The sequence below is a fragment of the Ascaphus truei genome, chromosome 3 (assembly GCF_040206685.1).
Source record: "Ascaphus truei isolate aAscTru1 chromosome 3, aAscTru1.hap1, whole genome shotgun sequence".
In the NCBI taxonomy this organism is placed as follows: Eukaryota; Metazoa; Chordata; class Amphibia; order Anura; family Ascaphidae; genus Ascaphus; species Ascaphus truei.
Genome location: NC_134485.1, coordinates 168,681,387 through 168,704,830, shown reverse-complemented (window position 1 = coordinate 168,704,830; position 23,444 = coordinate 168,681,387). Strand labels below are relative to the sequence as shown.

Below are 23,444 nucleotides of genomic sequence, written 5' to 3'. Positions count from 1 at the left end.
TGGAGGGGAGAAGGATCGGCAAGGTTGCCGGGACGGCACTTAGAAAAAAACCTCATCTCTACATCAATGGAGTCAATGGAGCGGGGACTTATAACATTATAGGACTGTTTACGTTCTATTGCTCATAATAAAAATGTGCTTGGCATTACAGTGTCGAGGTCATTCACTTCATCGTGTCAGCGCTTACGTTTATTATTGGCATAACATTGTACTTTTATATGTTATGATGATTTGCGTGTCACATTAGTCTTAATGTTATGATGTGTCAATGGAAAATCCTATACTCAACTCTTAAAGGAACAGGTCACATAATATGAAACATGTTACTTAAGTGTGCTTCAATTTATTATATGATGTAACAGATTTCACACATCTAACAGATCCAGCGTATAGTAATGTTGGTATACATTACAGAATGCTTTGAATGTGTAACGCATGATCAAATGTAAATGTAGCTGTTTTTTTTCATGTTTACATGTACTTTGTGACCTCCCTCTTTTGATGACGTCCGCAATTGGACACTCAATAACATTGCATGTTTACATTGTACATGATGCATTAGAATTACTTCATGCTAACTTATACACACATCTATAATAGTTACTCATTTTTACACGATTGAAACTGAATCAATAGCAAGTATCCTGATGGCATTAAATTATGCATATGCACACAACAATTAGTTCATGTGAACAGGTGACAATAACATGCCAAATTACACATGTTGCAACGTAGTTTCTCAACGTCAATGTCATGATTGTATCCTAATTAGATGACTGAGTGTTGCGTTCTGAAGTGGTACATGCATTACACATTCCAGAAATACTTGGTTTAATATATATAAAAATACAGTGCTTGAATTACAGAAAAGGTATTACAAAATAAACATACAATTACAATACAAGGCAGAGCAGCTTCTTAAAATAAAAGGGGTAAAACAGAAAATCCTATACAGTACATTACCACATGCTATGGATTTTTCCCAGAGAGGCTCTGGTTCAGAAGATGAGGTCTGCTATGCTTTCCAAGCATGCCCCTGGACAGATCTGCCTTGAAACAATCTCCCCCAGACTTAGATACAATACTTTCTTATGTTGGTGCCTTAAGCCCACCCCTTTCTACAGAATACTTTGAAGCTGCTCTTCTTTGATTAAAACAATTGACACCTTGAGTGGGCTATCCAGGATGGACCCCCGCCCCAAGTAAGTTCCTTTGAAATTCAGAGCAGACAAACAGTCCTCACCAGTTTCAAACCCAGCATTTGTTATTTTGTTACACAAGTGTAGCTCATTAACCCCTCAAGCACCAAAGGGATTAAAAATACCCAATATCTCATGACATTATCATGACAGACGTATTATAGATTTTGTTTCATATCACATACAAAATTGTCACTTCTGTGTGTTGCTTACCTTAATGAACATGTCATGACAATGATTTATATTCATTCATGTTTTCTTTTTCAAGGTATATCACTCCAATTTCTGCTCATGGTATGTATTTCAATTCACATCTGTCATAAGATGTGCAAACCTCGATAGAGGTATAGTTACAGGATGTATTAAGAGAACGTAATTAAAAAGATGTGACAATTGAAACATGTCGTTTCTGTATTGTGTCCGTGTGTTTATCTACACTTGGTGGTTATTGTGCAGTGTGTTTTCTTATCATTACGTACATTACATAACATGTAATTTTGGCAACATCCATTCATGGAATATAGGGGTGGGGGGAGAGAAGGGGATAAACCCTTCTCAGCTAGTGATTATGGGAGGAGAACATCTATTCATGCACATGAGCGATGTTAACACTCAATGCATGTTTGTATGAAAAGACCCTAATGTGTTAAACATCATTAACATTGCAATGTATGTGATTAGTTCTTCTCTCACTTCATCTTCATGTTCATTACTACATTGTCACATGTGTATGTAAAAGTCAAATATGTGTGTTGATTTGACGTTCATCTAACATTTGTCAAAATGTTAACACCATTCCAAAGCATAGTTTTTGGAATTCTCAACTTTTCCTAAATCATTCAACACAATGACAATGTAGTTATTAAAATTTTTATTTCATTCACTTTACTTATTCAAAATGATCATGATCCTTTATAACTACTGTCAACATATGATCATAAATGAAGTATACATTTACATACGCACACATTTCAGCAACCTACTGTGTTTGTGTGTTGTAGTTTTGGTGTGATGCATGTATTTCTACCAGAAATAATATTAACCTACATAATAATGTTGTTTTTATCATCGCCGTCACTTAGCTATATATGTGTTTAACGTTTAATAATAACACTAAACTATAGTTACTCGTGTGCATTAAATGTACACACAAAAGTTAATGGTTTAATAATTTTTACCTAACATTCATTAGCTCATGCATGTTAGGTTACCACTACAACTTAGGTGATAATATAACATTCACACGACTAAACAGTTTCTATCACCTCACTATTGTTATTGTGTACGTTCAGATACAATGTCGACGAGTTGTTATGTACCATTTACATTCTTTGACAAGTCACACGTGAGATTATAATATATAGTAGATTAATGTGTTTGCTGAGTGATAATGTTGGTTGCATATATCACATGGCAATACATATAATGTTAGTAGAAAAGAAGAAAATATCAATAGAAGTTCTAACTTCAGTGCTTAGCAACATCATTATGATAATTAAGTGCATAGTAAATATTTGCACTATAGGATAACATTATGTAGTGATTGTTAATCTGCGCACCAATCATTGAAAGCATTTTTACATATTTATTATAATAGTTTTTCGCTAGTCGTCACAACCATCTAATATAACGATTGGCCCATCTGAAATCATACATTGGTCCCATGTATTCATCCTCGACATCTGTGAAATACAGCAAACACACGATGTTCAAAGATGGCACATTTATCTATGTCTCAGCATGAGAACGCTTAACACATCTCTATATGATTGTGGATATTCACGCATAAGTTACGTATATGTTTACACTGCAAAGATAAAACTACAGAAACAGAACTGTCTCATTTTTCAAATCGCGTTGCTGGCATTACTACTGATATGTTAGTTCCGGTGCCTGTATACATAATAATGTGCGCGCACAACGTCTGTAGCGCGCGCACGTCACGAATGTGTGGACTAAGTCTTAGCGCTGTGCGTTCAATACATGTCCCTCCATGGTGCTGTTAGCATTACACATATCATGGCTGAAAGTTATGATATGGAAGCGAAACAAATTCACTTCAACACACGTACATATCTAAACTTTGTAAACGGACGTGTGTCCACGGCAAAAATGGACGATCAGCCAATGAGCGAACAAAATACATGTGACGTCATGTTAAGGCACAGTGAAATGCATGCAAACACCCCTCCCACTGAATGAACATTGGCCTCCAGCGCTGTGCACGCACCGCCCCACCGACGCGCGCGCATGACACACTGCACTGACCGTAACAATAAGCTACGGGCACAGCCAATACTGTTTCACGTGTGCACGTCGGTTGGGGGTTGGGGCTTGCATCGGTAACCTTTTTAAGGACGCCTTAGGACATGACTAGGTTCCCACGTCATATGTGGGCGACACTTTGTTTTTATATGTTGAATGCTAAACAATGAGGTGTGTGTGTGTGTTACAGTTAGTGTAACATGTTGAAATGATACTTTAAAAGCGATAAGCATCTATGATTTAGGACGCCGTCACCAATGTGTACTAATGGTTCGTCATGTAGTATATTGTTATAGGAAATAATGTCTTTGTGCACGCTACATGTAAGGCTGTCTGCAATGTTAAGCTGTATACACTCATTTGGCTAACAAATGGTGTATATTATTAATGTACACATATATAATTTTAGTAAAGGCATAACGAAATTTGTATTTACCATTCTTGTAGAAGTCAAAACTGATTTGGCTGCAACTGCTCGGTCCAGGAAGGCACAACAGTATCATCCATGGTTGAGGCAACCGTTGAATCCTGAATCACACACATCTCCATGAGGGCATCATATGGATCTGCAGTGGCTTCTTCAAACAAGACGTCCGGAGGTACGTACAGTTGTTGGTTGTTTTCCCATCCACATTGGTATTGCCCATGTAAGTTTGGATACATATCATAGTAGTTATGTCCATCTTGCATCTGGTCTTGATGAATGTAGGGTGCAGGTATATCAGCAGACGCGACAGTCGGTGCAGCTTCAGTGTCACTGGTATTAGGCAAAAATATGATATTTAACAGAAGATATGTTCCATGTTCCATGGTAAGTTTAAATGATGACGCAACATGCCAGCATCCACATCGTTGATCTAGCCGATCATGGACACACTCAAAACATTCATTTGCAGATAAAGTGAATCGTACAGAAGTTTTAAAATTTCGTTGTTTGTCAGGTTCTTGGTAGTATGGATATTTCTTTTGGATCAAGTCATAGATTTTGGCCACGTTTGCACTTTTCTCTGGCGTTGATTCGATTGCTTCATAAATCATAAATTTGTATGATTTACGTGGATGGCTGTGCAATGTGGAAGCTTCTGCCATTTCTTCTCTCCAAGTGTACAGTGTCTAAGTTGAACGCATACGGATGTGTGCTGAATGTGTGAATAGTTACATGTTATCTTCGCGGTTTCTTCCAAGGTTATAATACAATTGGCTGAAATTCTTTGGGTAAGATACTCTTTTCACAGGAATCGAAACTTTACATTTGGCTTAGGCAATCATCATGTGCAAAACAAGTTGACTCTTTGAATTAGAATAACAATTTGTGTGAAATTATCTACAGTGCTATGATGAACAGATTTCTGGTTACACTTAGCTAGATTTAGCCATACACACACATCTATCTGTTTGTCTCTTTTTCTGTTTTTCTCTCTCTCTGTTTCTCTCTCTTTCTCTCTGTTTCTCTCTCTGTTTCTCTCTCTCTTTGACTCTCTCTGTTAGTCTCTCTTGATATATACATAGATATAGATATACATATATAAATAAATATATATATAATTAGATATATATAAATATATCAACATATATTTTTATCTATATATAATTAACTATATATTGTGTGTAGATATATATATATATATATATATATATATATATATATATATATATGTAGATATATATGTAGATATATATGTAGATATATATATATATATATATATATATATATATATATATATATATATATATAAATATAGCTACATTGAAGGCCTTGTGTGCAAACAGGCCTTGTTGTAATTATCTTAACAGTTCATTACAGTTTATAACATTACTGGGTGAGTATGTTTGAGGGCCTATTTGAGTCAGCTGTGTAGAAGTTGTATTTAACAGCAAACAAGGCCTCTTTTGAGCCATGAAGGCCTGTACTGTTCATTCTGATTATATATATATATTATATATAGAGTGCTAAACTAAAGCCATTGATGTGTATAGAGTGGCGACCAACTTTATCCGAAGTTTGCTAGTTCCGCGAATTTCGGAATATCCCGGTGATGTGCGGTTTAGTAACGTTTTCTCCCGGAGTGTACTGCGTTATTTCGCGCCCGTGATTTAAGCATTTTATTCCCGCTGGCTGCAATACTGCAATTCTGTGTAAAAATGCATGGGGGCGTTTGCGAGCTGTTGTCTCTGAAGTCTAATACCTTCGCGGTTCAACCTACAGTACACAGTCTGTGCGTGCGCGCGCAGTAATAGTAAAATTGCATATTTAATTTTATTTTAAAGTACAGTACTGCACTGTACATGCTCGGACCCTGTTGGGGTGAAGTGAGGGGGTTCCTAACATCTGGGGGAAAATGAATTTTAATTCTATGGTGAGTACTGTCTTGTTGCCGTATTATTTTGGTGGGGCTGGCTGGGTACTTCTTTAGGGGGCTGACCATTACTGTACATTAAAACTTTTCTTTTTGTTTTTTCTCAGTATACTGTGTAATAAACCCGAATAAATAAAACTATGCATTTATTCTACATGTTCAGTATCGTGTCATTATTTGTCTTCCACAGTATACTGTACAGTGGTATACAGTGCCTAACATCTATGGGCAAAAAGAATTTTGTTCCTAGTTGCCCTAGAACAGAAGTTCCCACGCCAATTGCCCGTGAACTTGACCGTGGCCCTAAGTAGTTCCCACTCCAATTGCGCGAATAAAATGTAAAATAACCCGTTCTGTGGGTCTGAGCGGGTCGAAATTTACCTGGTCCTCATGCGGGGGGACCCTTGCCATAGTGGCAAAATATCAGCCTTCCAAGACCAACGGAACCGGAGGTACAAAAAGACAGTTTAAAAGCACATTACCAAAATGGCTTTTTTTCTGCCATGCAAGTCAATGGCAGAAACCTGAACTTTAACATCACCCTGACTCCGTTCTGTTGCCACGAGAGGGTCACAATTTGCCATGCAATCCTGCCGCAACTAGACTACATGGTGACCGAATCTGAGCCCTCTAGGTCGAACAGAACCGAAGTTGTGGGTTCCAGGTTTCTGCTCATTCTGACTTAGCCGGTTCAAAACTTTCTCCGCCATTGCGCTCAATGGTAGGACCCTCCTCACCGGCGTGACCCTTTCTCGCCGCCATTACTGCTCGGACCCTGTTGGGTCAAGTGAGGTGGTTCCTAACATCTAGGGGCCAAATAAATTTTATTTCTAGGTGCCCTAAAACAGAAGTTCCCACGCCTATTGACCTAGTTCCCACGCCAATTGCCGTAGTTCCTTCGCCAATTGCGCGACCAGCCAGTTAAAAAACAGTGCAGCAAGCCGCTACAGTACATTTGTTACACTGGCAAAGGAGCAAATGGAAACAATTTGAGGCAATTCAACTTATTCTTTTATTGGTGGAGTCAGTAAAAAAACATTTATTTACACATACAGTACAGTACTGTACAATGTTGAAACATTTAAAATGCACAGCAATTCAAAACATCAACACTCAATAATACATTCTACAGCCTTTATTAAATTCTTCTGCCACAAAACATTTTTGGTGCATGGGGTAAAGGGAGTTAAAGTGACTTGCTTTTTATGTGCTGTATTTGGGGGTTGTCTTTGGGGGTTTATTCATCCAATTATTATGATGAACTGCCTTTTGAAATTACACTGCTGTTAACTATTTCAGCCACACACCTCCAGAGTTTTTAATCCCTCCCTAGCCAAGCATTGCCATTGTGTTCTTAATCCGCCCATAGCCAAGCTACAAACACAGTACGCCTGCGTCTAATCACACCATCCCCCTCCCCCAACCCTTAGAGGCCTGTTGTTTGAAATGTAAATCTGATGTGCACACCACTGTGAGAATTGAGAGTACACTGAGACAGTATTTCATCAGGGTGTGAAAATATTGGTCAGTCACTATGGTTTACAGTCACATGTTTTTAATACAATACAGTACATTCTTTAATATCTTTAAAATAAAAATATATAAATCCTGGTATAAATCCTGGTAAAATATTTTATAAATAAATAAATAAATAAAATAATTCATTGGTGCACTGTAGGGGTGGCTGTCAATGATTATGATTCGCAGGAAAGTGAATAAATATTTTTTTTATTTTATCAGGAACCAAAAAATACAAATATAAAAATAATCAGGAATAATACATACAGTAATGCAGTCTTTATTAAGTTATTTTGGCAGCTTGAAATTGTATAACCATTTGGAAAACCTTTGTAAAACATGGGGAAACATGAGTAATGCACATTTATAAGAATATTATTTAATTCTACAGTATATACAGTACAGTACTGTAATGTACTGTATAATATACTGTACTGTATATACGGTATAGTAAAATTAATTTTTATTTAGTCTTTATCTTTTCCTCATTCTGTCTGCAGTACAGTAGTTCATTGAGAGAGGAGAGGTTTTGTGTACATCATTGCTGCTGTTTATATACTGTACATTTGACTGTACAAGCAGATTTGACTGGACACAACGCCCCATCACCCCTAGGCCACCGTTTTTCCTGGAACGACAAGAAAACCAAACATTTGTGCAGTTACTGTACTGTATTATGGCAGAACTACTGTAGGTGGCTGGTGCAGCTTTGTCTGGAAAGAAAAAAAATGGGGCAGTTATTGTAGTAGGCAGTTACTGTAGTACTACTGTCAAACTAGTGTACTGTATACTGTACTGGAACTACTGTACTGTATACTCTGACTACTGGTAAATTCTATGTACTGTAACCTGATGGCTGGTGCTGCTCTCTCTGTAAAGAAAAAACTAACTACTTGATAATGTGTATATCAGGGGTGACTCCATTTTGTCTAGTGTATAACCATTTTATGCTAACACTGCCATTCTGCTTAGTAGTATAAAATTAACTAACCTTTTTTCAACTACCCTTTTTATGAATCTAATGTTGGCTGAACTTCTGAACTGAAATAGGAAGTATTGACCAAATAAGGTACAAACGGGAAATTATGTACGGTCTCAGCAATTTAATCTTGAATCATGTGATGTACGGGAGTTTCCAAATAAATGATTTAGTATCTTGTTATGTCTAACATACTGCACCGACACACTTTATTCGAGCAAATAACCGGTATGTACCTGGCAGATACCTGGAATGCGCCACTCCTCACCTCTGACAAGCCCCGTTGCATTTGCCTTCCCAGCCTGGGTTCATGCCTGGCTGATGGGCGGCTGATCTGTTAAATGATAATGATTAGGATTTAATAGGCTGCAATGCTTCGCGTGTCTACCAGATGGCATAAATTCATGAATTGTAATGCAGTATATATATATATACTGTGCAGTATTGCAGCCAGCGGGAATAAAATGCTTCAATCCCTGCTTGAAAAATAACCCAATGCACTCGGGCAGAAAACAGTCACAAACCTCAATACACCCGGGTATACCCGAATTCGTGGGACTAGCCAAGCTCGAATAAAGTGTGTCGCCAGTGTAAGCACAAAATAAGGGAAATGGAAATTGGCATATTATCACCTTTGTTTTCGCTTGGCTATATAACCTGACTGAAATCGCCTAATAAACAGGAGAGATTTTTGACGCACACTGGTGTCAGACTCAATTATTTCTCCTCCGAGCTGCTCGTACATTTCCAGGGCTGTAACAGTGGGAAAGGCCTCCGGAGGTGTTCGATCCGATGTACTGGAGACGATCCCTACATATTCTGAAGTAGAGGATTTATTATTAAGACTACTGTATACAGTACTAGTACTCTTACTATCTGGAAAGAAAAAATCTTTGCCATACTTACCTGTAACATACTGTACTTACAATACTACAGCACAGTACTACTTTCCTGATGCTTGCGCATTACGCGCGATCACAATGGGCAACACAGTGGCAATATGGTCTATATATTTATTGCAGCGTTCCACGGTGAGTACATCGTTCCAAAAACTCAGTATGCCTTTCAACAACTCGTCCTTTTTGGAGGGTTTCACCACTTTCCGGATATGGTCCTTCAGCTGATGCCAGACCATTTCGATCGGATTGAAGTCTGGCGACCTGTCATTGGAAAGAAAGGACAATTGGTTTAAGAGCTAAAAACAGTGGGGAACAAAAATGGGACACGGTCTACTGCACTTACTCCACTGGCGTCTTCACCCAGTTGATGCCGCGCTCAAGGATATGCGCCGTTGACGCAGTGTGCTTGGGATCGTTGTCCTGGTAGAAGCGGTGACCATGGGGAAAGTCGCGTGTGATGTATTGCACAATGTTGTCTTGGAAGAAAGTTTTATTCATGATTCCTATAGCAAGAAAAGAAAAGTGCTCAAAAAACTGCACAATAGTACAGTACAGAGCATACGGTAAGGCTACACTAGTCAAGTACAGTGCATTAGGCGACATTATATTTGATAAATTTTACCTTCAAAGATGACAATGCATCCTGGTCCACGCCTAGAAATGGCACCCCACACATGCAGCTTCACAGGGTGTTTTGGCCGCGGCTTCAAAGATAAGCGGCCTTTTTTGTGGAACGCAAATCGTGCAAATATCTCCAGCGACACAGTAGACTCATCAGTGAAGATGCAATCCTGGAAAGTCTCCCCACTGTCGATCCATGCCTGGGCCTGGAGCACTCTTTTGATTTTGTTTGCGTCCCGTATCATGGGGAACACACTGTAATGACAAGGAATAATTTTTTTTTTTAGCGGCACAGTGCTGTACAGTTTGCTAAACAACACTTTTACCTCCTGTACTGTCCAGTACTAACCTCACACGTCCATATTTCCATCCACTGCTGCATCTCATCTTCTTTATGCTGGTTTCGGATACAGTCAGATTGTGCTTTTCCTGCAGAGTGTTTTTAACCCTTAATGCACTCCTCTCATCATTCTCCTCACTTATTTTGTCCACCAGAAGAGTTGTCTCCCTACAATGTAAAGAAAATATATTGTTTTATTAATATGCAGCAATATAAAATGTATATACTGTAAATATAATGTTGTAATATTAAATAAATTGAAATATACAAAAAATATAGACTGCTGTACTATAAATATAAATATACACAATAAATATACTGTTGTAATATAAATATACATCCTACTGGTGTATATACCGTTGTAAGATTAATTGAAATATACAAAAAATGTATACTGCTGTACTATAAATATAAATATACACAATAAATATACTGTTGTAATATAAATATACATCCTACTGGTGTATATACCGTTGTAAGATTAATTGAAATATACAAAAAATGTATACTGCTGTACTATAAATATAAATAGACAAAATATATATACTGTTGTACTATAAATATTAATATACAAAATAAATATACTGTTGTAATATAAATATAAATATACAGTACATCCTACACAGTATATACCGTTGTAAGATTAATTGAAATATACAAAAAATGTATACTGCTGTACAGGCATACCCCGCTTTAAGTACACTCACTATACGTACACTCGCGAGTAAGTACATATCGCCCAATAGGCAAACGGCAGCTCACGCATGCACATGTCATCACGTCCTGAACAGCAAAACCGGCTCCCTACCTGTACCGAAGCTGTGCGCAAGTGGGGAGACTATAGAGCCTGTTACAAATGCGTTATTTACATCAGTTATGCACGTATATAACGATTGCAGTACAGTACATGCATCGATAAGTGGGAAAAAGGTAGTGCTTCACTTTAAGTACATTTTCGCTTTACATACATGCTTCGGTCCCATTGCGTACGTTAATGCGGGGTATGCCTGTGCTATAAATATAAATAGACAAAATATATATACTGTTGTACTATAAATATTAATATACAAAATAAATATACTGTTGTAATATAAATATAAATATACAGTACATCCTATATAGTATATACCGTTGTAAGATTAATTGAAATATACAAAAAATTTATACTGCTGTACTATAAATAGACAAAATATATATACTGTTGTACTATAAATATTAATATACAAAATAAATATACTGTTGTAATATAAATATTAATATACAGTACATGCTATACAGTATATACCGTTGTAAGATTAATTGAAATATACAAAAAATGTATACTGCTGTACAGGCATACCCCGCTTTAAGTACACTCACTTTACGTACACTCGCGAGTAAGTACATATCGCCCAATAGGCAAACGGCAGCTCACGCATGCACATGTCATCACGTCCTGAACAGCAATACCGTCTCCCTACCTGTACCGAAGCTGTGCGCAAGTGGGGAGACTATAGAGCCTGTTACAAATGCGTTATTTACATCAGTTATGCACGTATATAACGATTGCAGTACAGTACATGCATCGATAAGTGGGAAAAAGGTAGTGCTTCACTTTAAGTACATTTTCGCTTTACATACATGCTCCGGTCCCATTGCATACGTTAATGCGGGGTATGCCTGTACTATAAATATAAATAGACAAAATATATATACTGTTGTTTTATAAATATTAATATACAAAATAAATATACTGTTGTAATATAAATATAAATATACAGCATATCCTATATAGTATATACCGTTTTAAGATTAATTGAAATATACAAAAAATTTATACTGCTGTTCTATAAATAGACAAAATATATATACTGTTGTACTATAAATATTAATATACAAAATAAATATACTGCACCGACACACTTTATTCGAGCAAATACCCGGTATGTACCTGGCAGATACCTGGAATGCGCCACTCCTAACCTCTGACAAGCCCCGTTGCATTTGCCTTCCCAGCCTGGGTTCATGCCTGGCTGATGGGCGGCTGATCTGTTAAATGATAATGATTAGGATTTAATAGGCTGCAATGATTTGCGTGTCTACCAGATGGCATAAATTCATGAATTGTAATGCAGTTTATATATATATACTGTGCAGTATTGCAGCCAGCGGGAATAAAATGCTTCAATCCCTGCTTGGAAAATAACTCAATGTACTCGGGCAGAAAACAGTCACAAACCTCAATACACCCGGGTATACCCGAATTCGTGGGACTAGCCAAGCTCGAATAAAGTGTGTCGCCAGTGTACTGTTGTAATATAAATATAAATATACAGTACATCCTATACAGTATATACCGTAGTAAGATTAATTGAAATATACAAAAAATGTATACTGCTGTACAGGCATACCCCGCTTTAAGTACACTCACTTTACGTACACTCGCGAGTAAGTACATATTGCCCAATAGGCAAACGGCAGCTCACGCATGCACATGTCATCACGTCCTGAACAGCAATACCGTCTCCCTACCTGTACCGAAGCTGTGCGCAAGTGGGGAGACTATAGAGCCTGTTACAAATGCGTTATTTACATCAGTTATGCACGTATATAACGATTGCAGTACAGTACATGCATCGATAAGTGGGAAAAAGGTAGTGCTTCACTTTAAGTACATTTTCGCTTTACATACATGCTCCGGTCCCATTGCGTACGTTAATGCGGGGTATGCCTGTACTATAAATATAAATAGACAAAATATATATACTGTTGTTTTATAAATATTAATATACAAAATAAATATACTGTTGTAATATAAATATAAATATACAGCACATCCTATATAGTATATACCGTTGTAAGATTAATTGAAATATACAAAAAATTTATACTGCTGTACTATAAATAGACAAAATATATATACTGTTGTACTATAAATATTAATATACAAAATAAATATACTGTTGTAATATAAATATAAATATACAGTACATCCTATACAGTATATACCGTTGTAAGATTAATTGAAATATACAAAAAATGTATACTGCTGTACTATAAATATAAATAGACAAAATATATATATATACTGTTGTACTATAAATATTAATATACAAAATAAATATACTGTTGTAATATAAATATAAATAAACAGTACATCCTATACAGTATATACCGTTGTAAGATTAATTGAAATATAAAAAAAATGTATACTGCTGTACTATAAATATAAATAGACAAAATATATATACTGTTGTACTATAAATATTAATATACAAAATAAATATACTGTTGTAATATAAATATAAATATACAGTACATCCTATATAGTATATACCGTTGTAAGATTAATTGAAATATACAAAACATTTATACTGCTGTACTATAAATATAAATAGACAAAATATATATACTGTTGTACTATAAATATTAATATACAAAATAAATATACTGTTGTAATATAAATATAAATATACAGTACATCCTATACAGTATATACCGTTGTAAGATTAATTGAAATATACAAAAAATGTATACTGCTGTACTATAAATATAAATAGACAAAGTACTGTATGTTGTAATATAAATCAACAGAAATAACAACAGTATTACAGTAGATACAGAACTGTACTGTAGATGTACAGTACAGTTTTCTATATTTTTTTTTTGTTAAGTTTTATAAATATACGTACGCGTTTGTTACCCTTGGTGCCTTTTTCCGGTCTCTGTTTTGTCCGTGTGCATGATAGCTCAAGGTGTTTAATGGCACAACGAGGTCAGAAGTAGCTAACCAGCATTGGATAGCAGCAATGCGGTGTCCGCTCCTCTACATCTCCTTAATTCGCATGCTGAGATACTTAGAAAACTTTTTAACAGGCATTGCTGCGAGTAGAAAGAAATACAAACACAAGAATGTATATTCGATGTTTAGTCGATGTGTATTCGATGTGCAGTGAATCCACAAAATGGATGGTGTATTTATACGGTAATGACTCACACGCCCACTTTCAACACCTGTACCTGGACGCCATGCATAAAAGGTCACACACTTTGCATAGGCCACCACTCCATGATCTTTATCTGAACTTGCCCTTGTCCAGATACTGTACTGCATTGTGCCACCTGCTTCCATGGAGCAGCCCCGTTTCTATGGACGCAAGAACCCACACACCTCTGCCGTGCCTGTCATGCTGAAAAAGCAAAAGGCAGGAGCCGTTTCCACGCCAAGGCAAAGCGACAGGCTAAGGCCATTCTGCTGACCCCAAAGGTTAAGGGTTTTCTTAGGCGTAAGCCTCATTATGTGAAGAAGATATACGGTGATGTACTCTCGACACAAAACGAATGGCAGCCAACCCATCGGACCCGCAGACCACTTCCTCCCATATGCTTCGACGACTCTGCTGTAGCTGTCCCGGAAATCTTCATCCCATCTTCTCCACCCCCATCTTCTCCGGTTCCATCTGACGACGGGTCACTGTCTCCTTTGCGCTTAGACGACTCTGCTTCTCGCCCGGAAATCCAAAGGTCACCTTTTCCATCCCTCTTCGACGACGCTGCCGCTTCTCCTCTATCGGGTATCCACAGGTCACCTCCTCCACTCTCCATCGATGCCGCTTCTCTCCATGGAACCCCCATCTCATCCTCTGTTGCACCCATCCCCCCAGATGTCCAGACACCATGCACAAGAAGCAGCTCGTTGGACCGGATTCTGAATGGGATAAGTGTGGATCTCCCCGGGAATTCTATTGTGCTGGCAAAGATAGATCTGCTTCTGGAGACCATGTTAAATGTGAAGCAACGGATGCTACAAATGGAGCAACGGATGGATCAACGGATGGAGAAGATAGAGGCTGACATTGCGGGCATACATTATTTGCTCGGTGCTAATGCCCCTGTTTCCCCGACGCCGGAGCAGGAGGGTGACATGGATGTGATGAATGGGACCTTCGACCCCCTTCCTTCACCAAGTGCACCCCCTCCACCAGAAGATGTAGTGTACATGTATGCCGTTGAGGAGGACATGACAACCCCGTCAAGACCACGCCAGGAGACAACACAGCGACCAAGACAGGAGGAAAGCTTCCTCCCAGACATCCTACCACCGCTCGTCGCCTCAAGCACACCCGTTCCCAAAAGACCTACACCGGCTCGCATCGAAACAGTGCCCGACATCACCCTGTGCGATCTGCCACCGGGGCTCAGGGAGAAGTATAGGGTGGTGAGTGCTGGTGTACCCCACAAGTATGGTACTCCTAACGAAGCTGTTGCGAAACGCGTAGAGTTAGAGAGATTCTGCGCCTGGAAGGACTGGCAAGGACTGGCAATCCACTGCTGATATCACTCCCATTTTGGCTTCCCGCCCTCACCTGTGACGCGAAACCGGAAGTGACGTGACGCGAAACCAGAAGTGACGCGACGGCACAGACTGGCATTGAACTACACGGTGAGGGGAAAGTGAACCACCGAACAGCACTCTGCTTCTATCGGCGCTTCTCTCCACCACCCAACTTTATTATGGAAAATGTGAGTTTCCTGACTACCTGTGCATAATACATTTGTATAGTTCATACTATTTGCACTATTTGTGGTTTTCTTTATTTTCATATCATCCACTTCACTGAGAGGATACAGACTCCAGTAACATAAAGGGCTCCAGTCAGAGAGAGAAGGATCTCTGACATGCAGTGATTTTATACGTTCTTTGTGAGTTCATTTCTTATGTTTTACATCATTTAAAGCAGTGAATTACCATCTGCACTATATATATCTATATCTTTTCACATATCACGAGATCCAGCGCTCCTCCTCAACCCCAAGAAAAGAAATACCCCACAAGTATGCCTTGATCATTTTTAAGCACCATGTTCCCTACACGTTGTACTGCTAGTGGGTGTTCAAAGTGAACTATGAAGGAAATCGCGTTAAAAAGGCCCTTCCTGCCAATTTAAGGAAAAATATTGTGGAAGAAATGCGGCGCTTTTATACAGTTACAGATCCTGTAATGAAAGGCGTTAGAGACTGCATTAATGGCGTTTTGCGCCATGCAAGGAATCGGCCATGGCTGGACAATGTGGAGGACTGTCAGTGAGACCATACTGTTGTGCTGAACTGTATTGTACTGTACATGTTTTGCCCTACAGTACCTGCTGTACTTAAACAAAGGAGATGTTGATGTGTGTTTTTTTTCACAGGACATGCACAACTCCAGTCCCTGAGGGCCGCAAACAGGCATGGCATCCCACTGTACTGTACTGTATACAGTACTGAGTTTCTTTAATAAAGGAGATGTTACTTAAAATGTCACTTTAACTCCCTTTGCCCCATGCACCAAAAATGTTTTGTTTTGTTGATGTTTTGAATTGCTGTGCACTTTAAATGTTTCAACATTGTACAGTACTGTACTGTATGTGTAAATAAATGTTTTTGTACTGACTCCACCAATAAAAGAATAAGTTGAATTGCCTTAAATTGTTTCCATCTGCTCCTTTGCCAGTGTAACAAATGTACTGTAGCGGCTTGCTGCACTGTTTTTTAACTGGCTGGTCGCGCAATTGGCGAAGGAACTACGGCAATTGGCGTGGGAACTAGGTCAATTGGCGTGGGAACTTCTGTTTTAGGGCACCTAGAAATAAAATTTATTTGGCCACTAGATGTTAGGAACCCCCTCACTTGACCCCAACAGGGTCCGAGCAGTAATGGCGACGAGAAAGGGTCACGCCGGCGAGGAGGGTCCTACCATTGAGCGCAATGGCGGAGAAAGTTTTGAACCGGCTAAGTCACAATGAGCAGAAAGAAAAGCCACTTTGGTAATGTGCTTTTAAACTGTCTTTTTGTTCCTCCGGTTTCGGGGGTCTTGGAAGGCTGATATTTTGCCACTATGGCAAGGGTCTCCCCGCATAAGGACCAGGTAAATTTCAACCCGGTCAGACCCACAGAACGGGTTATTTTTCATTTTATTTGCGCAATTGGCGTGGGAACTACTTAGGGCCGCGGTCAAGTTCACGGGCAATTAGCGTGGGAACTTCGGTTCTAGGGCACCTAGGAACAAAATTATTTTTGCCCATAGATGTTAGGCACTGTATACCACTGTACAGTATACTGTGAAAGACAAATAATGACACAATACTGAACATTTAGAATAAATGCATAGTTTTATTTTTTCGGGTTTATTACACAGTATACTGTACGGCCGGAAAACATCAGCATACAGTACAATATTACCCATCGAAATCCCCCCATTAGCCATTTTCTTTTCTGAGAAAAAACAAAAAGAAAAGTTTTAATGTACAGTACAGTACAGTAATGGTCAGCCCCCTAAAGAAGTACCCAACCAGCCCCACCAAAATAATACGGCAACAACACAGTACTCACCATTGAATTTCCCATTCAGCTTGCGTCGGCGCCGGTCCACTGCCGGTCCAGCTTTCTTCATCATCCACGTCGATAGTTGGCAGCGGTACTAGTCAGGGAGAGGGTGACAGGGAGAGGGAGAGGGTGGGTGAAACAGGGAGAGGGAGGGTGACACAGGGAGAGGGAGAGGGTGACACAGGGAGAGGGTGACACAGGGAGAGGGAGAGGGTAGGTGACACAGGGAGAGGGTGGGTGACACAGGGAGAGGGTGGGTGACACAGGGAGAGGGTGGGTGACACAGGGAGAGGGAGGGTGACACAGGGAGAGGGGGGGTGACACAGGGAGAGGGAGAGTGACACAGGGAGAGGGTGACACAGGGAGAGGGTGACACAGGGAGAGGGTGACACAGGGAGAGGGTGACACAGGGAGAGGGTGACACAGGGAGAGGGTGACACAGGGAGAGGGTGACACAGGGAGAGGGAGAGGGTGACACAGGGATAGGGAGGGTGACACAGGGAGAGGGTGACACAGGGAGAGGGAGAGAGAGAGAGAGGGAGAGAGAGAGAGAGGGTGACACACTCACAGACACACAGACACTCACTCTCACTCAGACACACACACACACACACACACACACACACACACACACACACACACACACACACACACACACACACACACACACACACACACACACACACACACACACACACTCACCTGCACGGCAGTTGGCCCCCCACATGGCAGGAGGGGTCGCACATGGCAGCGGGGGCAGCACCGGGTGAGGGATTTCCCCTGCTTAGAGCAGGGAGTAGCTCCGGTTAGGGGATTTCCCCTGCTTAGAGCAGGGAGTAGCTCCGGTTAGGGGATTTCCCCTGCTAACATCTGAGCTGGCCATCAGAGCAGGAGAAGAGCAGGGCTGATGGATTGCCCGATGGGAGGGGGGGGGCTGATGGATTGCCAGATGGGAGGGGGGGGGGCTGATGGATTTCCCGATGGGAGGGGGGGGGCGGATGGCCCGATACGAGGGGGGGCGGATGGCCCGATGGGAGGGGGGGCGGATGGCCCGATGGGAGGGGGGGGCGGATGGCCCGATGGGAGGGGGGGGGGATGGCCCGATTGGAGGATGGCCCGATGGGTGGGAGGGGGGGGGGAGGATGGCCCGATGGGTTGGAGGGGGGGGGGAGGATGGCCCGATTGACAGATGGCCCGATGGGAGGGAGGGGGGGGGGGGGCGACAGATGGCCCTGCAGGGGCTTGAGACAGACAGGCGTGGAAGGGCTGGCTGCCGGAAGGGGGAGGAGTGGAAGCGCTGAGGAGGGAGGCCACTGCTCAGAGAGGCGGAGGCGGGGTAATCTCCCCCAACAACATGAACCCGCCTCCGGCTTTTTTTTTCTTTCTCCAGCGCGAGCGCGGGAAAAGCAGCAGCGCGAACGCGGGATATTTAAAAAACACATGTGTGCTGCTTGGGCCAATATTTACTCGCCCGGGGGTTAAATCCACCCGCCCCGGGCGAGTAAATGTATATAATTGTCGAACACTGTATATATATATATATATATATATATATATATATATATATATATATATATATATATATATATATATATATATATATATATATATATATACACTACCGACACACTTTATTAGAGTGTGGCCGGTACCGCAAGCCGGGAGATTTCCCGGCTTGCTAGTGGCCGCCCCTCGGCGTGCCGCGCGTCATAGACGCGTGGTCACGCGTCTTCGGGAGCGTGCGCCCCCTGCACGCGCGTCCAGGGGCTCCCCGAGGGAGCCCTGGTGTCCCGCGATCGCGGGACAGCGGCAGGGGGTTCCGGGGGACCCGGCGGACCCGGCAGCGGTAGGGAGAGCGCCCCGATCGGAGGGCGCTCTTCCGCTGCTTCGGCACGCGCCTGTCACTCTCGGGCGCGCGCCAGGCTACTGCTGCGGCCAAGAACGGGCAAATGCTCGAATAAACTTGGCCGCAGCAGTATATGCAAATATAACTGTATGCTCATCTGCATGTCTTAGGCATGTCTGCAACCCCGCCTTTCCCCATTATCACCCAGCATACAGCACTTCCACTGCAGCAAGGAATTCTGGGAAATGACATGCAAATGAGCACACAGTGTCACTTTTTGCCTCAATAACCATTTTTAACATGGTTCCCTATAGGCTTAAGCTTGCTGCATGGTCACAGCTTTGAGCACAGCCAGGGTTAAGGTGCATACCCAGAAAATAACCCACAGACAGCTGTTTCGACCTAGATGGGTCTCATCAGTGTGGGGTTGACTTTACTGGGAATGCAAGCGAGGCTATGGGATAGGCTAAACCATAATACTGAGTTAAGTTATGGTGAGTAAAAAAGTGACAAAAACCCTCCACAGGAAAGCAAATATGCAAATATAACTGTATGCTCATCTGCATGTCTTAGGCAGGTCTGCAATCCCGCCTTTCCCCATTATCACCCAGCACACAGCACTTCCACTGCAGCAAGGGATTCTGGGAAATGACATGCAAATGAGCACACAGTGCCACTTTTTGGTTCAAAAACCATTTTTAACATGGTTCCCTATAGGCTTAAGCTTGCTGCATGGTCACAGCTTTGAGCACAGCCAGGGTGTGTACGTGTGTGTGTGTGTGTGTGTGTGAGTGTATACATATATCCATAGAGATACAGAGAGACTACAGATATATTCATACACACTTACAGATCTGTTATTGTAAACAAAAATCATACATGATCACATGCCAACATTATGATCTATGAAAGAAGATTAAGGTAAGTAATGTCTTACAGAGTTAAGACACCAGAAAACATAACATAAAAATGTATGCTGTTATATGGGTAGTTACTTAAAGTTGTATGTCAATAATATTAGCATGAAATGACTATCTACATTACAAAAATAACCCAGATACATCTCATCTTGAACAATAGCTAAGTGAATGTCAGCTTCCATTAACATGGCAAGTGTATAATAATGTTGTACCATTAATCAACTGATGATTAATACATATTCATATGTTATCAAATATGCCTTCATTCAGTCAGTGAGCATTTCTAAACATTCATGTGTACAAGGACTTACTTGAATGTTATCAAGCATCTGTACATGATCATACATACACTATGCATGAAATAGTGTGCAGTAAACACCACCAGGACACCAACAAATTTAGTGAATGTGATTATTTATTTTTGTTTATCCTTTTGAGAGCGAGTCACAGGCCTGCTTGTTGGCTGTTGTGTTTGCCTTTTCCCTTTGGCAACTACTCTGGCCTTAACTGTACGACTTGTACTGGCCTGTGGCAATTCTGTGGCACTGGGTGTGGGCTGTTGCACTTCAGGGGCACTGGGTGTGGGCTGTGGCACTTCAGGGGCACTGGGTGTGGGTTGTTGCACTTCAGGGGCACTGGGTGTGGGCTGTTGCACTTCAGTGGTACTGGGTGTGGGCTGTTGCACTTCAGGGGCACTGGGTGTGGGCTGTTGCACTTCAGTGGCACTAAGTGTGGGCTGTTGCACTTCAGGGGCACTGGGTGTGGGCTGTGGCACTTCAGGGGCACTGGGTGTGGGCTGTGGCAGTTGTGAAGCAGTTGATAAACATTGCAAGAGTGATGGTGGAGCAGTTTCTTGTTTTGGTGTTTTAATCTTTTTCTAAAAGCTGGTTAGTAGTAATTGTTGCCCTAACTTTCTTTTTCGTGTCTCATTTGTAGGTGTCGGTTCCAGATTTTGAACAGATGTAAGCGGTTGGATGTTGAGAGGGACCTGCACAGAACTTGCACCTACTGTACCGGTATCATCCAGAACTGGGGAATGAAGAACTGATGACTCAGGAGAAAAAGTTGCAGCATGTAAAGATCCATCCTCAGATGGGGTAAAGTGGAATTGTTGTTCTCTTGTTGTCATTCACAACTGATTTGCTTGGCTGACATTCAGAACTAGTGCATGTAATGTCCTGTTTAAATTTTGGATTTCTTTAGGAACTTGGATGATGACTTTTTGAATTTGTGACAATTCTGATATTGACCTTTCATGCATCCTTTCATGCAGTGACAGCATCCTTTCAAGCACTGACATCATTTCTGAATGGTGACTATTTTCTTCACCCAAGATTCGTTCTTCAGAAGCTGCAATAGCTGAGTAGGTGTCACGAGCAGGAGGACTTGAATGCTGTGTTAATCCAGGAGTGGCAACAGCTTCATGGTCACTTGAGTGAATTTGTCCTTGAGCGGCAACATCTGGTTCTACAAATAAAGAAAGACACTATGAACTGCCATGGAACTTTCACTTGTTTTTCAATATAATGATAGTTGTTCTCATAGTGGAACACATAACATGTTTCCATAATTTTTAATTTGTGTCCAATTAAAAGATGATGCTTGAAGTAACAATGACGTTTCAACTGAGTCTGAAAGAAGAATGAATGAAAGGTTGTTGGAACATCACAACTCCTAGCTGATAGGTTACAACACACACAATACATGTTGTCAGGAAACACTACATCTTCTGTGACAATAACTGATGTGAAGTTAATTACATGTGAAAGGCATTTATTTTGCATGGCACATGAAATTCAACAAATGTACACATTACATGTGCTGCACCTCAAACACTCACCTTCCATGCTTGATGATGACCTTGATGAGACAGGTGATGAGACATGTTCAGTGTCAGGTGACAAAACAACACAGGACAAACCTCTCCCAATACACAACAACTCTCTCAGTCAATATGAAATATGTAAATCGCCCAGCTCTGTGTGTGTGTCTCTCTCTCTCTCCCTCCCAACAACACATAGAATGAATAAAAATACACACTGCCTTTAAATGGGCCGCTCAATCCAAAACATGCTTGCTTCGGCAGATTCAGCAAGAAGTTTCATTGGCGAACCTAACACCACCCCGCCATGCACGCCGATACACCTGTGTGTGATCGGCAAATCATCGGCAGAGTGGGAGCAAATGTTTTCGGCTTGATTCGGAAGGGATTCTGCACTTATTGCATACGGAGAGGGGAAATCGGCAGAATCATGCCGATAAGGTACACTTGGCGATTGCACTTTTTCGGCGCTTACTGCATAGAGCCCTTAGATCTTTTAGAATTGTTTTGTAGATTACTCGAATACTTTTGAGGAGTGGATCTAACTGATTTCGGCTTTTGCTTCATATATACCTGATTTTTCTTGTAATCAGAACAATCACGTTCAAATTTGTTTTGTTTAGTAAGGATTATGTTCTTTTCCAAGGTGTTAATACGCTGTGCTAATTCAGCATCCATTTTTTTTAATTTGTCTATGTGTATAAAGGTATGCAATTTGGTTTGTAAATCTTTCACTTCTTTTTCTGCAACCATTTCATTTTTTCTTTAGTCTTATGTTCAATGATAAGTTCCATGAGTCTAAATGAACACTGATCAATGATCAGACCCCAATTCTTCTCGAACTCTAAATTATCAAATGCAAAAGTAGGAGCTTTAGTTAGCCGCAAACCACATGGAAACATTTTGCTTTTCAGATAAATTTCCAAAGCTATTATGTCCCACCATATGCGTAAATCTTGTGCTATGTGTTTTTCCAGCATAAAAAAATGGGGTTTTAAATCTTGTGTATCTTCACATAGTAAAGTATGTTCGCCATCAAATATGGTTTCTGCTTTCTTGCGTCTGGTGGTGACATTAAGATAATTAAACGCAAAATGTCTATCAGCCTCAGAATCCTGTGTAATATGAGAACCTGATGTATTCATGTTAACAACAAAGTCACAAAAAGAATGCAAAAATGCACACAATGCTACAAATAATGAACAACAGTTGTGACAACTTGGTAGTGTGGAAAAAAGAAAAGAAAAAAGACAGAGAGAGAAAAAAAGAGAAAAAATGGACGAGTGATGTGATCCACAGTCCAAAATGATTAAAACCAATTTAATGAAAAAAAG

The 23,444-nt window shown here is 40.6% G+C and overlaps 1 long non-coding RNA gene across 2 annotated transcripts; it reads left to right on the top strand.

Annotated features, from left to right (window-relative positions):
• Positions 1–82: 82 nt before the first annotated feature.
• On the top strand, positions 83–21,866 carry LOC142490994 (uncharacterized). Of its 2 annotated transcripts, XR_012800206.1 has the most exons (4): positions 83–1,493; positions 3,912–4,063; positions 21,225–21,385; positions 21,562–21,866. It is a non-coding gene; the product is annotated as an uncharacterized LOC142490994 (long non-coding RNA). The 2 variants fall into 2 exon arrangements; XR_012800205.1 differs by lacking the exon at positions 83–1,493 and having other exon boundaries at positions 2,552–4,063.
• Positions 21,867–23,444: the final 1,578 nt, after the last annotated feature.